The following is a 15,224-nucleotide window of genomic DNA, read 5'->3' on the forward strand; positions in this document are numbered from 1 at the left end:
TTTTTCATTATAAAGTTATACATGTTCAGTACATAAAATATAGGAAGTAAAGGAAAAATTGGTGAAGATGTTGCTTCGTGCAGCTGCCAGCTTTCTATCTTTACTATATCATTGTTCTTCTGGTCCAATATGACTTGAATAAAGACCTCAATTCCCCCAAGCAACAAAATATAGTTCTTCAATAGCAGCCAACAAACATATATCAAATTGCAACCACCAAATCAGGAACTGGACTAGTGCTGAAAATACAAAGGAAACAGAGATTTGGTTCCTAACAAACACACAGATCCTAATGAGTAGTGTAAATGATGAACAATTAAACTAATTGATGAAGATTGAGGAATTACAGTATAACTGGAGGCTCAATGAGTCTGTATAAATAAGAGAAGAAGAGTACAAGTGGCATGGGTCACTAACTGGTTGACTTGATGTGTTCTTCTCCGCACCTTGGCTTCTTTCCCTGTGAAATGAAGGGTCTGGACCAGATGATATGTAGAGTGAGCAACTTGTTCTGATCCGCCTGGGACTTTTTCCAGACTGAAAGTCCCAGGTCCCAGGAACTCCTTAGTCCCAATTTTAAACCTGAAAGTCCCTTGTCTTAGTAGCCTCAAAGTCCTGGGCAAACAGAGAGTTGGTCAATCTATTCTAATTTTCATATTTATGATTTGTTAAAAAAACAAAATTCAACTGAGTAAATTTTAAAGATCTTATTGGTTTTATTCAGTGATTCATGAATTGGGCAGCATCCCAATTCTAGCAGATAGAAAGGAGCTCCGAGAAGCTGTACAAAAGGAAAGACTTTTCTAGACAGAAGGGAGCAGGAACAAGGAAGTTACACTAGGCAAAAAAGTAGGTTGGTTATCCCAAGGATACTTTTCTTTAGGTGATGGTAGGGGTCTCTCAGGCAGCTGACTTAGCTAGTGATGATCAGGTGATTCCTGATTGACTGGTTTAAGATTCCATTTCTGGGAGAACCAAAGCTGTAGTTAAGTCCTGGTTTGGTGACTTGGGGCTTAACATAAGCAACTCCATATTGGGCCTGTTGTTGTTAACAGATTGTATATTGAGAAAGAATATTCGGCAAAGTGAGAAAGAATATTTGCCAAAGTTTATGATATGACCAAGTGTTAAGATGCTTAGATTGAAATGCTGTATGTACATTAACAATACTACTGTTTATGGGAAAATGGGTTTTATGATATTTATGGGAAGATGGGTTTTATTCTTCCGAGAAAATATCTCACAAATAAGTATCTGCAAACACTTTGTAGAGTCAGAGTTTTCTGCAAGCCACTGCCTTGGTTGTGATTCTCAGTTGAGTCCTCTAGGGGTCTGGTGTATACAAACAGCACTGGCTTTGTAGTCAGGCAATTTTTGCTCTTTTGTTTACTAGCCATGAGAGCTGATGAAAACTCCTCTGTGATGTAGTTTCTTCATTTTTAATATATGAATAATGATAGCTACCTTGCAAGGTTGTTAGGAGAATCACAGAGTATATTAGTAAGTAGTAAGTGCTCAACAGATGTTTGTTTTGTTTTCCTAAACAGTTTGCTTTCTATTGTTTTTAAATTAATGGGAACTGGATCCAAATTAGGACAAAAAAAAAAAAAGCATCTGAGAAAGATGCTTTTTACAGGAGCTTACCCTAAAAAAATTGCATATATAAATAGATACGTGTGTGTGTATACATATGAATACATATATATATACATTTAAATATATATAGATGTGTATATACATATGAATACATACATAGATGTATACTTAAATATATATTTTCCATTAATGTTGCCCAAGAAAGCCAAAGCATGTTCTAAGTGTTACTACTGAAAATTAGGATCCAACCTAGGTCATAGAGTTTTACAAACCCCATTTAACTGTTGAAACTAACTGTTTTAATGCAGTGATTTGACTTGTTCAATGTCCATTAAGTTTAATTATTTATTTGAATTTTAATAACAAAAAAGAAAGCTACAATTCTACAGGCAATACCTTATTGAATGCTGATGCATAGGTTACTCTCACAAGGATAACTTTAAATTTAAAAGAAATATTTAAAGTCAAAATTCTTAAATGTATACCATAAACGATGACTGATAAGTGATAATAGCTTTTAATTTATTCTAGTATGTGTATATTAGAAAAACTACTGTGGGAAGTAATGGCCTAAAGAAAAAATAAGGCACACATAAAGGAAAAAAAAGACTGATGTCATAATGCATCTGAAAAAAAAAAACTGTGAAAACTCAAAGGTTTGTTATACATGTTCACTGGTGACTTTAAGGGCAAGTGGGCCCAGCTCCTTGAGATGTATAACTATTCAGTAACAAGTCAGAGTGTTATTAGCCTGTTCTAGATAGTGAATAATATAATTCCTCCCCTCAGCTCTACATTTATACATTTCTTAGCTAAGAGACAAGTGTCAGTGTGTATTTCATAAGCCGAAGCTATTTTAACTGTCTCCATTTTCATTTGTCTGTATAGACAAAAATGTTGGCTGCCAAAAAACATAGCCTTAAATATTGAATTACCTAGTTCTAGTTCAGTTACCAAAATGCAGTTGTATACCCACTGTGTGCATGGGAGCCGTGCTAGGTTCTGGGAGGAGTGATGATAAGTCAACTCACTAGCAAACAAACAAACAGTAGGCATATTTCTTGCCTTCTAAGAGTTAACAGTTTTGCTGGGGAGGCACAATTTCACAAAATAAAATAAGCAGTTTAGTTAGGATTGTTTAAATATGAGTTTTTGAAATGTTTTCCCCCAAAGTGAAAAAAATAGGATCAGTGCCAGAGTGGCCAGTTCCAAAGTGATGTTCTAAAACTTCAGTTTCCTTGGAGTAGCAGAAACTTTCCAGGAAGTGAAGCAGTTTATAAATAGTTTTAGATCTTTGGGGAAATATACAGAGAAACTGACAGAAAATGAATCCATGGAGATTTGACACCTAAGCAAGACTCACCTAAGCAAGATCTAAAAATAAAACTGAATGGAGTTTTCCAAGGATTATGTACCTATTATCAGAGATATTCATGCAAAACTTTAGGTTAGGTGGTGACAGGATTACAACCACAACAAGAAAGTGAGATACAGTTCGTGAAATTCTAAAGTGCTCTCTTAGGCTGAGTCAACCTTAAGAAAGAACACCCCCGTTTTTGATAACAGATGAAGAAAGGCTATGCAGGAGACAGATTCTGGTAAGGCAGAGATTTCTGTAAGAAACACAATAAAGATGACATTTCTAATGTATGGGCATGGGCTTTATTTGCAGTGTTACAACTGTTTTTTGATCAGCTGTGTTGTGCAGGATTTGTGGCATAATAGGCATCAAGGGAAAAGGTTTGGATATTTTTAGAGAACTGTACCTTCAGTATGTCTCAACAGTGTGATTTGAGGGCTTTCAGGGAAAGCTTCCCATCTCCAATTAACTCTCACACTTAGGAATAAAAAGTTCCATTATTAGCAGTTTCTCTGTGGTGAACATCATCCTTTCCTTGTCTCTTTTTGAAGGTGGAAGAATTGCTGAGAATAGCAGCACTTTCTTTCCTTCACACTTCGGATCAATACTTGTTAGATCACTTTCCTGTTTGATGGGAGAGATGGGAAAACTTGAGAATGAAAGGAAGTGAGTATGGAAGGGGGCGGGGAGAGCAGAGGCCACCGAATCAGAGTCAGAGTCCTGGAAGACAATTGTGTTGGTTTAGCAACGCTTTATGGGCTCTACTGAATGAAACATGGATTTGTGTACAATGACTTGAGAGTTAAGGGATCTTTATGTAGGAAATAACCTTCTGTCCTATCTCACTGGTATATTGTTAGGATAGCAGTAATAATGAAATAATAATAATAAACAACTTTTAAAATTCTCTGAGCATTGCTGAAGAATATGATTATAATATTGTGATAGTGGACAAGTTATCAGTAATCAACTTCCATGTAAATCTGGGTCAAAGAAAATTTAACCACAGGGGGAAGAAAATAAATCCATGAGACTGCCTTTAGCAAGGTCACAGAGCAAGATACTTTCCAGCTCTGAGAACCCGCGATTTCCTTCCTGTTTCTTTTCATCTTTATCTGTTCTGTATTCCACTATTTTATGTCCCTTCTCCCACCCTTTGCCTTTCTCAGTAAGGATATTTTCTTTTCGAGACCTGAGGATATTGCCACTGTTTTGGTTATTGCTTTTGCACTTGTGTAGCAGATTTAAATTCCCATCTTTTTTAGCAGCTGCAGCCAGACAAACATGAGTCAGTGGGAGGGGTTTAGAGGAGCTGGCTCAGTTCTCCAGGGAGCAGTAACCTTTTGGCAGTCCAACAGACACACATTTAAAGTCCAATGACTGCAAAAGCTCTCTCTGTACACGTGATAGCAACTGCAGCTTTCCCAAGCTCTACCAAGAGTTTTTTTCAGAGGGAATCAGGTTTCTGCCTATAGAGAGAGACATTCCTGAAGGCTTAACTCTGACCTCAGCTAAAATCTGAAGACAGCTGGGAAGTGATAGGGCAGGGGGGATGAAATTTGGGGATATGAACGTGAAAAGGTCTTATTAAATGTTCTCATTAGGTTTTGTTGCCGTGTACCCTATACTCCAAATAGCGAATCAAAGCTAATCTTTCCTTTTTCAGTAGTTCAGAGTACCAAGATATTTCTCTTTACGGTGTTCACATAAGTGATTCTCAAAGTGTGGTTTCCAATCTGGTTATCCTTGAGGGCCTCCTGGAGGGGTGTGCATTTTCAGCTCAATCTTTTTCACCTGTTTATCCTCTGACAATGACAGTGGTCCACAGACTAAGATGTTCCTGTGAGTGAAGCTTCTACTTTGCTGATTGCTTATATTTGATTAAAAACAAAACTGCCAGTTTGATCAACTTAATATTAAGAAGAAAATAAAGATAGGAGTGGGTTGTTGATTCCTACAAGAAACCAGTAAATGATTTATTTCTCTATTTCCTTACATTGTTCTTCCTGTAGCTTTTGCTTTCTTCTTCATTGTTTATCATATAATGAAAAGAATAAGAGGATCTTGTGTAAAAGGGATGAATCATGGAAGATTTTTTCTTTGTGGCAAGTAGGAACAATTGGTTCTTTTGCTAAGTGAAAATTCAGACAATACTTTCCTTGATATGCATTTTGCTAAGATGAAGTTTCACAATAAAGTCTGTTTACACTGAAAAAGGCAACAGAATAGTATCTTAGTTAACATAGAAGAAAGTGATGATTAGAGGCCAGTTGGAAAGCCAAAGCCACAGTCTCAATGAGGCTGGACAGTTTTACTTGATGACCCAAGGTACCAGTTGGGGTTCTTGGTTTCAAATAACAGAGAACCTCTGTCTAACATAGGCAGAAAAATAATTTGTTGGAAGGATATTGGGTTTCTCACAAATTGGCTAGAGGGCTAGAGATCGAATTCAGAAAGGGACTGGGAACCAAGGGAGGATGAACAGCTGAGGACATAGCTGAGATCCCTCCACTGCTTAGAATCTGTCGCTATTCCTGTTACCATTGACATTGATGCTCCTTGGCATTTACCACCACACCACTGGCCACTGCCCTCTGCTCTGGGGGTCAGGAATATTTCCTGGCAACTCGAGTAACTTGACATCTCTCTCTCAAGAATCAAAGAGCCAGGTGGCGCAGTGGTTGGGAATCCGCCTGCCAAGGCAGGGGACACGGGTTCGAGCCCTGGTCCGGGAAGATCCCACATGCCGCGGAGCGGCTAAGCCCGTGCACCACGGCTGCTGAGCCTGCGCTTTAGAGCCCGCGAGCCACAACTACTGAATCCCACGCACCTAGAGCCGGTGCTCGGCAACAAGAGAAGCCACCGCGATGAGAAGCCTGCGCACCTCAATGAAGAGTAGCTCCCGCTCTCCTCAACTAGAGAAAGCCCGCGCACAGCAACGAAGACCCAACGCAGACAAAAATAAATAAATAAAATAAATAAATTTAAAGAAATAAAATAAAAAATGAAATAAAATAATAATAATAAAAAGAATCAAAGGACCAGTCAAGAGCACCTTATTGGCTGAGTTCAGGTCATGTGTGTGTGTTTGTCCAAACATCTAGGTCAAGAGCACCTAATTGGCTGAGTTCAGGTCATGTGTGTTTGTCCAAACATCTAGGTCAAGAGCACCTAATAGGCCGAGTTCAGGTCATGTGTGTTTGTCCACACACCTAGGGATGGTGCCTGACACAGGGGCATGTGTGCGGGGGCGAGCAGGAGATGAGGAGGTGGACCTTTTCATTTTCAATTCAATTTTATCTATCTATTCATCTCCCAACAATGACAAGAAGCCCCCTCCCCATACTTACCCTGTTGGAGGTGAAGATATCCACCTTTCTTGTCTTCTTGCAGTACTTCGTATATCGGCTTTACTGCATTGTTTTATTTATAATTGACATGTCTGCTTTGCCTTACTAGACCTAATTTATGGAGAAGGATTGAGTTATGTTTTCAGCCTCATCATCTAGAGTGCCTAAACAAGTATTAGGAGCTTAAAATATATTAGTTGAATAAATTATGTTTAGTTATATCACAGGGAAGGCTAATACAATGAAAACATATGAAATAATAATAGCAAACAAGTACTAATGGAGCACTTGTTATATACTGACCGTTCTCTCATTTCATCCTTATAACAGTCCTGTGAAATAGTTTCTATTCTTTTCTTCATTTTATGCATGAGAGACCAAGGCTCAGATTAACTAACTTGTTCTAGTTTATATAACTGAAACTGACAGAGCAGGGATTGCAGATTCAGGGCAGTCCAACTTCATCAGAACTGTACTGCCCCCTGGAGGTAAATCAGAGAGAAGAGGAAGAGGGGTCCAGTCTCAGAGAAGAGAGATCTCTAGTTTGCTATTCTCTGGTCTTAGATGTTCACCTAGGATGGATGGCATATATTTGATGGTAGACAAGCCAGGCAAGAGAGTTTTATGTTTACTGATATAAATGAGATCCTTTTTTGAATTTGATATTATCCTAAAGAAACTGGTGTTTCATCATAACTTGATTAATAAAGCATTCCTTATTTATGGAATTCTTAGCTCTGTGTTTCCCTCATAGTATAAGCAAATAAAATAAGTATAAATAAATCCACATAAATGTAGATTATTCAAATCAGAATTTACAAATTTTGTATCTCACATCAAAATCTTTGTTTTCTTTATTTAGTTAACAAAAGCCATATTTTACCCTAAAAGTTAAGAATTTTGAGTATTTTTTCTTCTCATCTTTAGAGGTAAATCTTTAGAAAATGTACTAAAAATCACGATTGTCTGCTTTTGAAAAGAATTCTTGCCTAAATATGAGTAAGAAAATAGCAGTCATCCAGATATTTTTATTGGCATAAATGTATATATTTTTATTTTTATGGTGAGTTGTATCTGAGAGAGAGTATACCTTCTTTTATCAGAAATGATGAAAACATGGGATTGCTCCTTGGGAAACATTAAAACCAGGTTTTCTTCATGATAGTTAAGAGGACAGAATAGAGTGAATTTAAATGTGATTGCTTTGTATTTGGATAACCAGTTGCTAAAGCAAGGATATAGTCTGTTATATCGTCATTTTATTCCTGGTACTTGAGGCATTATAAAAACGTGCAGAACTCATACTTGTAATTGCATTCTTATACATGTCTTGTATAGATAGCTCTGTTACTCCAGAAGGCTAATTACTAGTGTGGATTTACTCAACTTGTAAGTTTCAAGTAAATGGACAAGTAGTAAATGCAGACATAGAGGGATAATTTGAACTTAAGTAGGCTTGTGGGAAAGACTTTGTAGGTTATGGAAGATTGAGTATATTTGTGTTAGAGGGAAGAGAGAGGAGAGGGAAGGAAGGGGTAAAGGTATGAAAGAGGCAGGAGATTGTTTATAAAGATGTTAACAAAAGAGCGGAAGGAAAAAGATCAGATTCAGTAATGGAGAGATTGGCGGTGGAAGTAAGAGTAATATAGCCAGAGAAAGGAAATGCAAAGATCATAACCTTGAAGGGAGGTGGTTCTAAAAGATGATAGGATGCAGAGTGGCTGAAGTGGATCACAGTTGTAGTTGTTTGACATTGAGAAGGTCATGGAAGATGGGATGACAGATGTGGGGCTGTAGAAGATTTTCTCTTGGGTGCTAAAGTTTTTAAATAACTTGGGAATGCCCTGGAGGTCACCAGATGATAGTGCTAAAGATGTAGGAAAGTACACAAATGCTCAAGCGTGCCTCAGAAAATGTGCTGAGAGCTGGTGATGGGCAGTTGTTGGGAAGCCGCAGTGGAGATTTTGTAATGCTAGCTCCTCCAGCCCACTGAATCCAGAGGCGCGGAAGAGAGCAACATCTATTGGAGAGAAACCTGGGAGTGAGCATGAGACAGAAAAATTGAGATTTCCAATCAGGTTAGGAGAAAGTACATCTGTTTTTGGCTTTGGCTTTAATTATTAACACACTCTTAATGAGTTACAACCATGTGGTAGACATCATGCTGGATGTTGGGAATTCAGAGATTTAAAACAGTGTGTCATCATGAAGAGGGTGGATTTTGAAGCTAGCCTCAGTTGGCTTTCAAATCTGACACCATCACCACTATCTCTGTGGCCCTGTGGAGTTCTTAGCTTACCTGAGACTTTGTTTCCTCTTCTGTAAAATAAAGATATTGATAACTTATCTTGCAGCATTGTTGTGAGGATAAAATAAATTGTAAATAAAAGTTCTATCATTGTGTGGCCTTTCAGTTGCTATCATTATTATTGTTGTTATTATTTTGGTGTCTAATCTGATTGGTTGGGGCAGATGACATGCACATAACCATGAGCTGGTAGGAAGACTGAGGTTAACTAACCCCTGACAATCTTATTTGGGAATTCTGGCAGTGGGTTAAAGTTTAATGAGCCCTAGGCCAGGCAATTTTTATGAGATGAGATAAGGAGGTAGAACACACGAGGGCCACATTAACAGCACTGCCAAATGTGTAGTGATCATGGATGCAGACCCAGAAGAAACACTTGCCTCAGAAATCAGAGAAACCATCTGTCTGGGTTTCAGTTTCTTCATTTACTGAGAATGTAGACGTCCCTTCTTTCTGTTTGGTTGTTGTGAAGATGACGAGATAAGTGCGTTGACAGCTGTGAGTGGTGTGTATCTGAAAGGTTTTGTGTTTATGCATCTTTGTGGACAGAATTTCCAGTGGCTGCTGTCCCCACCATCCTTACAAGACCTGGAGAAAATGGAGAAAATACCCTCCACAGGAGATTAAACCCAAGAGTAAAAAAAGAAAATTTCTCCTCAGTGTAATTGAAACATTTGTGAATCATATGATAGGGAAAAGACAGAAAAATGTTGTAGCATGTAAATGTTGAAAAATGTAGGCGTGAGCATGCTTGGTAGCTTCTAGAGTTGTCGTCAGTCATTAGAAAATGTTTTGCTTAGTAATCAATACTGTAATACGATGAAATGTGACATTTCTCTAAGCCATTCTTGGATCCTTAAAAGAAAAAAAAAAACTTCCATTGTTTATTTGGAAGACTATCAGAAAGTGAGGATTTCTTGCCCACTAATATTTCTATCCAGACTTGTGTGACCCTTTCCTTTAACCGATCAGCCATCTCTGTCATATATTCTTCCTCCCCACTGCCTGTCTGTTGTCTGGATGGAGCAGGTTCTGCTCATCGGACTCAGCTTTGTGTTTCATTTGGCCTCCAAATGATTGGTTGGATCTAAAATTTTTAAGAGCTAGCCAGTTTAAACTATGGTAACAATAGGTAAAAGTGAGTAAGTATAAGGGATTGATTCCTCAGCAAATGCCACCCATTTAAGACCAGATGAAAGAGGTCAACATTCATAATAATAATGGCTAATATGTTGTGAATGCATCTTTTAATCAGTTTAAAATCCTCATCACTATGCGCTGAGCTTGTTATTACTACCCAATTTTAAAGGTGAGGGCATTGAAGGAGGAGATTAAGGTCACCTGCTCAAGGACTCCATTTAATTGGTGGCAGAGTTGGGGCTGGAAACCTGATAGTATAGCTTTAAGCACTAGGATGCATCATCCTTTCAGGTTTGAAAGACTTAGAGAAGAAATGTTAAAATGGAAAAAAATCAGTCAATCAATCCATCCATCAAAGGCCTGGAAAGGATTATAGTTGGTTATCAAATTTTAGAATGTGGGGAATAAGAGCACTTTTTGAAATGTGCGAGGTAAATTTAGCACAATAACTGGAAATGTGTTTCATAAATTTATGCAATTTAGTAACCCAAGAAACGATTTATACTGAAAACCTCCTTCCTTTAAAAAACCTCTGATGAAATAGATGTACATTTGAGTATCTTTTAGGGCATACATCCTCTAATTTTCAGGCTTATTTCAGGGAAAACATTAGACTCTTTGCCTTTTATTCTCATGGTGCTGTTTACAGAACCGTAGTACTGGGCTGTGGGAAAGGTTTTGTGTTCTGACTTATGAGAACTTAACTTCCTTCTGTGGGTTTGACTTTATTCTCATGTCTTTGTCTCCACAGGGAACTGTCTTACAGTTTTTCAACATCAGCCTGACAGCAATGAATGGAACAATGACATGGTGGCTGGCAAGAGGCAAGAGGTTCAGGTTTCCAATAGTTTGTATAATAATTGAATTTATGTAATTTATGAAATACTCTAAAGAGTATTCCTCTAAAGAGGAACTTTTTATTATGAAATTAACAAGGTAGATTTTCAGATCCTTAAATCTGTCTTTGAAAAAATTATCCTGTTCTAATTTGTTGAAACGTAGCCCTTGAACCTTTCATTCAAAAATATGTGTACTGTCTTGGTGTTATTTGCACTTGTGAATTTTTATGAGATTTTCATTTCAAATTGTTAAATGGAATGATTACTTCTATTTTTTTAACTTTTAGTTTTTAAAAGTTATTTCAATTTATTTTCTCTATTTTTTTAAAAATATTTATTTATTTGGCTGCACCAGGTCTCAGTTGCGGCACGAGGGAGTTTTTTGTTTTTTAGTTGTGGCACGAGGGATCTTCGTTGCATCATGCATGATCTTTAGTTGCGGCATGTGGGATCTTTTAGTTGCAGCATGTTGGATCTTTTATTTGCAGCATGCAAGCTCTTTTAGTTGTGGCATGAGGTATCTAGTTCTCTGACCAGGGATCGAACCTTGGCCCCCTGCATTGGGAGCACGGAGTCTTAACCATTAGACCATCAGGGAAGTCCCTAAATGTTTTAAAGAAACTTAAGATTTAAAAATATATTTGCAGAGCCAGAGCTATGATGTATTATTATTTTGTAAAATATTTTAGCAAAACCGCTAAATTTTTGCAAAGAAGGAATGCGATCATTCAGTAGACTTGTAGAGACATGGATAATGGTTAACTCTCAATGCAGTTACTCCTGTGTCTTTCCTGCTCTATTTGCCAATAACAAGAATTGAGTTTTTTGGATCCTGTGGTTTGGAAATAACAAATTACGCATTCCACATACTCTTTATTGAGGTATACTATGTGAGATAAATGGTGTGATGTTCTGTTTGGAGACCAGAAAGCTGAGATGTTCTAGGGGCAGTGGGCATTCCTACGCGGCGTGTGGGGAAGTAGGATAGTGTGGTGATAAGGTGATGGTTCCCAGAGGCCACGGGAGTTGGACTGGTGGCCTGGCCCAAGGGAGATACCCTGGCTTGTGGGTCACGGCTCTCTCACCCTCTGGGTTTATATGCTGCATTCGCTCAGGCACATTTCACGCTCATGTGAGAGGAAAACACCCCCACTGGCGCATTAAGGCACAAAGAGGCTTTCACAAATGCTGTCTCTGTTAGTTTCTGAAGGGGCTTTTCAGCTGTCACCATGACCCCTGCTGGACTAAACATATGTTTAAAACATGTGGAGGAATGGTCAGGTTGAGAGGCTCTGTTGCCACTTGGTATTATTCCTGGCTCTCTTTTCCAGTCGACTTGCCAACATTCTAATTGTGTGGGGCTTGCAGCTGCCACAGTCATACTAGTCTCAGTTTGGTGTTTCCAAGCTCCTGAAGATTCCACCACTTCTGCCAGAAGTCCTCCCAGTTGTTACCACCCTGATTGCTTTCAAGTTCAGAGGCAAAGTGGGGGAGTCAGTCTGTCTCTCTCTGTCTCTGTCCTCTTGTGCTCTAGATCATGTTCTGGCTTTTTCTTATTTACATGCCATATATTCATGGAGAGCAGCTCTGTTACCTTTGCTTGTGTGCAGCCTCCACAGGGCTCTGTGAAGAACACTTCATGAATGGCTTAAATATCACTCACTAATGTCTTTCTAGTCTGCTCTGTTGTTTCTTGCTGAAAGGGTATCTGGGTTAACTTAAATGCTTCTGTTAAGCAGGATCTCTTTCCTCTGTGTCAATGCAGTTATTAATGGATCATGATTAGATCAGTTGTGATATTTAATTCTGGCAGCTTTTTATAAAAGATTTACCCTGTTTATTCAAGTGATCCCCTCAATTTCCTGCTGGCTCTGGTACCTAAATGTAGTGGTCCAGATTGGTCAGGTACTATTTACTTTAGTAAAATAATGGATGTGACAAATATTTCAGTTGGTCCAAATGAAATCTCATTAAAGAGTCTGTAATGTAATTGATTCTGATGTTTTTGAGTAGCAGCACTGAAGGAAAGGAGAGAAAGGGGGATTGGAAGACAATTGACATTTGTTTCCCCCAGGAGCCATGTTTAGATCTTTATAAGCATTTTCCCATTTAATCCTGGCAAAAGCCCTTTCATCTAGTTAGTTTACTCCTGTTTTAAAAATGGGGAAACTGAGGCTCAGAGGGTTAAATATCATATTCTGGGATACATACATATCTAGTAAGTGGTAGAAATAATTTCAAATCCTGGTGGGTTTGATGCCAAAGTCAGTGTTCTTTCACTTGAATATACTGCACCCAAGGTTGCTTCACACTTACCTTGGTAAGTGTATAAATGTATATGTGGAAGTCTCCTTACCTGTCCTGTTACCATCTGCGAAGACTGCCTGCCAAAATTATTACCTGCTTTATGAGATGTAAATATAAATTAATGAGGCTCATTTAAATAATGTCCTTCCCCTACTTGTGCCAAACGAGAGCTGTCCCCACATATCACATACCTCAGGAGGTTATGAAATCATACCAAAGCCTGTCCTGGTTAGTGGCATTTTAGCAATCTCTCTTTGGGAATCGTGCAGTGCAATTAGCTTTGAACAGTGTAAGGGCCAGCTTTCTCTCAGAGATTTGTAGAAAGGAACTGAGATGGGCCAGACATCTGAGGGACTTCATGTTTGCCACCCTCAGTGTCTCTGTGCAGTAGCAGAAAATGTTTTCTTTTGAGAGCAGGGTGGGTTGCAGTGAGATGGGGTCTGGTCTTGAAGAGATGTTTGGAATGTCTGCTGTGGGGAATTAACCAGCGTCACAGGGCAGTAGTGCTGAGGGTCTAGCCCATAATTCAGAGACAACATGTTTGGTTTGTTCTAGGAGCGCTAGATGGTTGGATTGATAAGTATGTAGAGTGAGTATGGAAAAAGGAACCATGGCAGTGAGGATAATGGCAGGGTGTGGATGAGATGAAGCACTCTGGGTTCTGGTTCTAGGGAAGAAACTGAAACCATAGGAGGGGTATTGTTAAACAAGAGGATGGGATAAACATCACAAGTGAAAAATGATGTGAGTATAAAGCAGACATTTAACAGGCACAGGACTGGAAGGATGCCTGCCTTTAATCTGCTGCTCTGAGTATTTGTGGTGGGGAGGGGACAGAGGTCACCTGATCAAGTTGAGAGACTTCAAAATAGTATTTTTAAAGGGTTGTAGCTATTCTTTGTTTATAATTTCAGACTAGTGTAGAATGCCACTTTGACTATAATTTTAAAAATTCTACTAATTCTAGTGATATCTTTTGCATGATAAAAGCAAATAAAATCAATTTGTAGCTAATTACAAAATTTATATTCAATTTCAAATGTACAGTGGTAAATCAAAGTTGATAAGAAACCCATGATCTGAGGTCTTCCAGACTTTTTTATTCCATAGGTTCCAGGCCCAGGCTCCCAGTTTTTAAGTTGAGAACAGAAATTGGTTTCCATATTCTGAGATAGAACACATGAAAGTCTTTAGTTCAACGAAGTTCAGCTTATAATCAAGTTTATAATGACTGTATACAGTCTTGGTAGGTGAAATGAGCCATAAATTTGTCTTTTAGAAAACAACTGCATTTACATTAGAGAGAATTTCAAAGATAAACTAGCATGAAATTTCATGAGTATTGTCTTTCTTTATATAAACTGAACCCTACATACAATAGTGAAATCTTCTCGTATAAATTTACAACCTGTATATTCTGATAAGTTGAAGATTTTCTAAATGTCACAAAATTGTCATAAGAAATATCATCATCGAAATTGCTTTTCACAATAGCTCTCCTTTATTACTTCTACTGAATAATTTATATGTTTTGGAAATGGCGTGTGTTAATTTTTATGAAAAGTAATAATGTCGTTTATTTGAAAGGTCAGTTTTTTCTGAGAATAAATCAATGCTTCTTAATCAGTTGTCTAATCTGCAAGCATTGTAGGTATAAATCAGGTTACAAATTAAGTCAGAAATCTAAGTTAGACACAGATTGATTTTTATTTTGATTCCACTTGCCTTCAAGTGAAATAGCCTGGACCCAATAAAATTCTCTCCATTGATTTCCAGAAATGGCATTTGGGGTAGCCTCATGGTATTAATGTGATTGTAATGGCCCGGTATTTGTATTCAGCTGTGGTAGTAGAGTAAGTTTAAATTGATAAGATTGGATAAATAGCATTCTTCAGATGTTCTGGATGACAGCATATCTAATGTAATTGCATTTGTCTGCCAGTTTTTATGTGTTAGAGCACAAAAGATTTTGATCCATGAATAATTTTGATAAAGAAATTCAACTCACTTCCTTCTGTAGTATACTAAAAATTATAAATTTTCATTACAACTATTCAATCACTTGAGAAAAGAATGCATTTTAAGTCAGGTTCCATGCCAAATATCTCATTTATGGAGCTGTGCTGCTTAACATTGGACAAATTGATTACTTTGGTGAATGTTGAAAATCTCAGTTGGAAACATTAAAACCATCTTTATTAGTTCTAGGATCTAGTAATACATATACTTGTGTATTAAATATTAGGAGGTACTAATAGACCAGCTTTTAAGTGAGAGAATATCTATTTGCTTAAGTGTAGTGAATTATCGGGATATGATTATGT

Source organism: Physeter macrocephalus, chromosome 1 (genome assembly GCF_002837175.3).
Source record: "Physeter macrocephalus isolate SW-GA chromosome 1, ASM283717v5, whole genome shotgun sequence".
Taxonomy (NCBI): Eukaryota; Metazoa; Chordata; class Mammalia; order Artiodactyla; family Physeteridae; genus Physeter; species Physeter macrocephalus.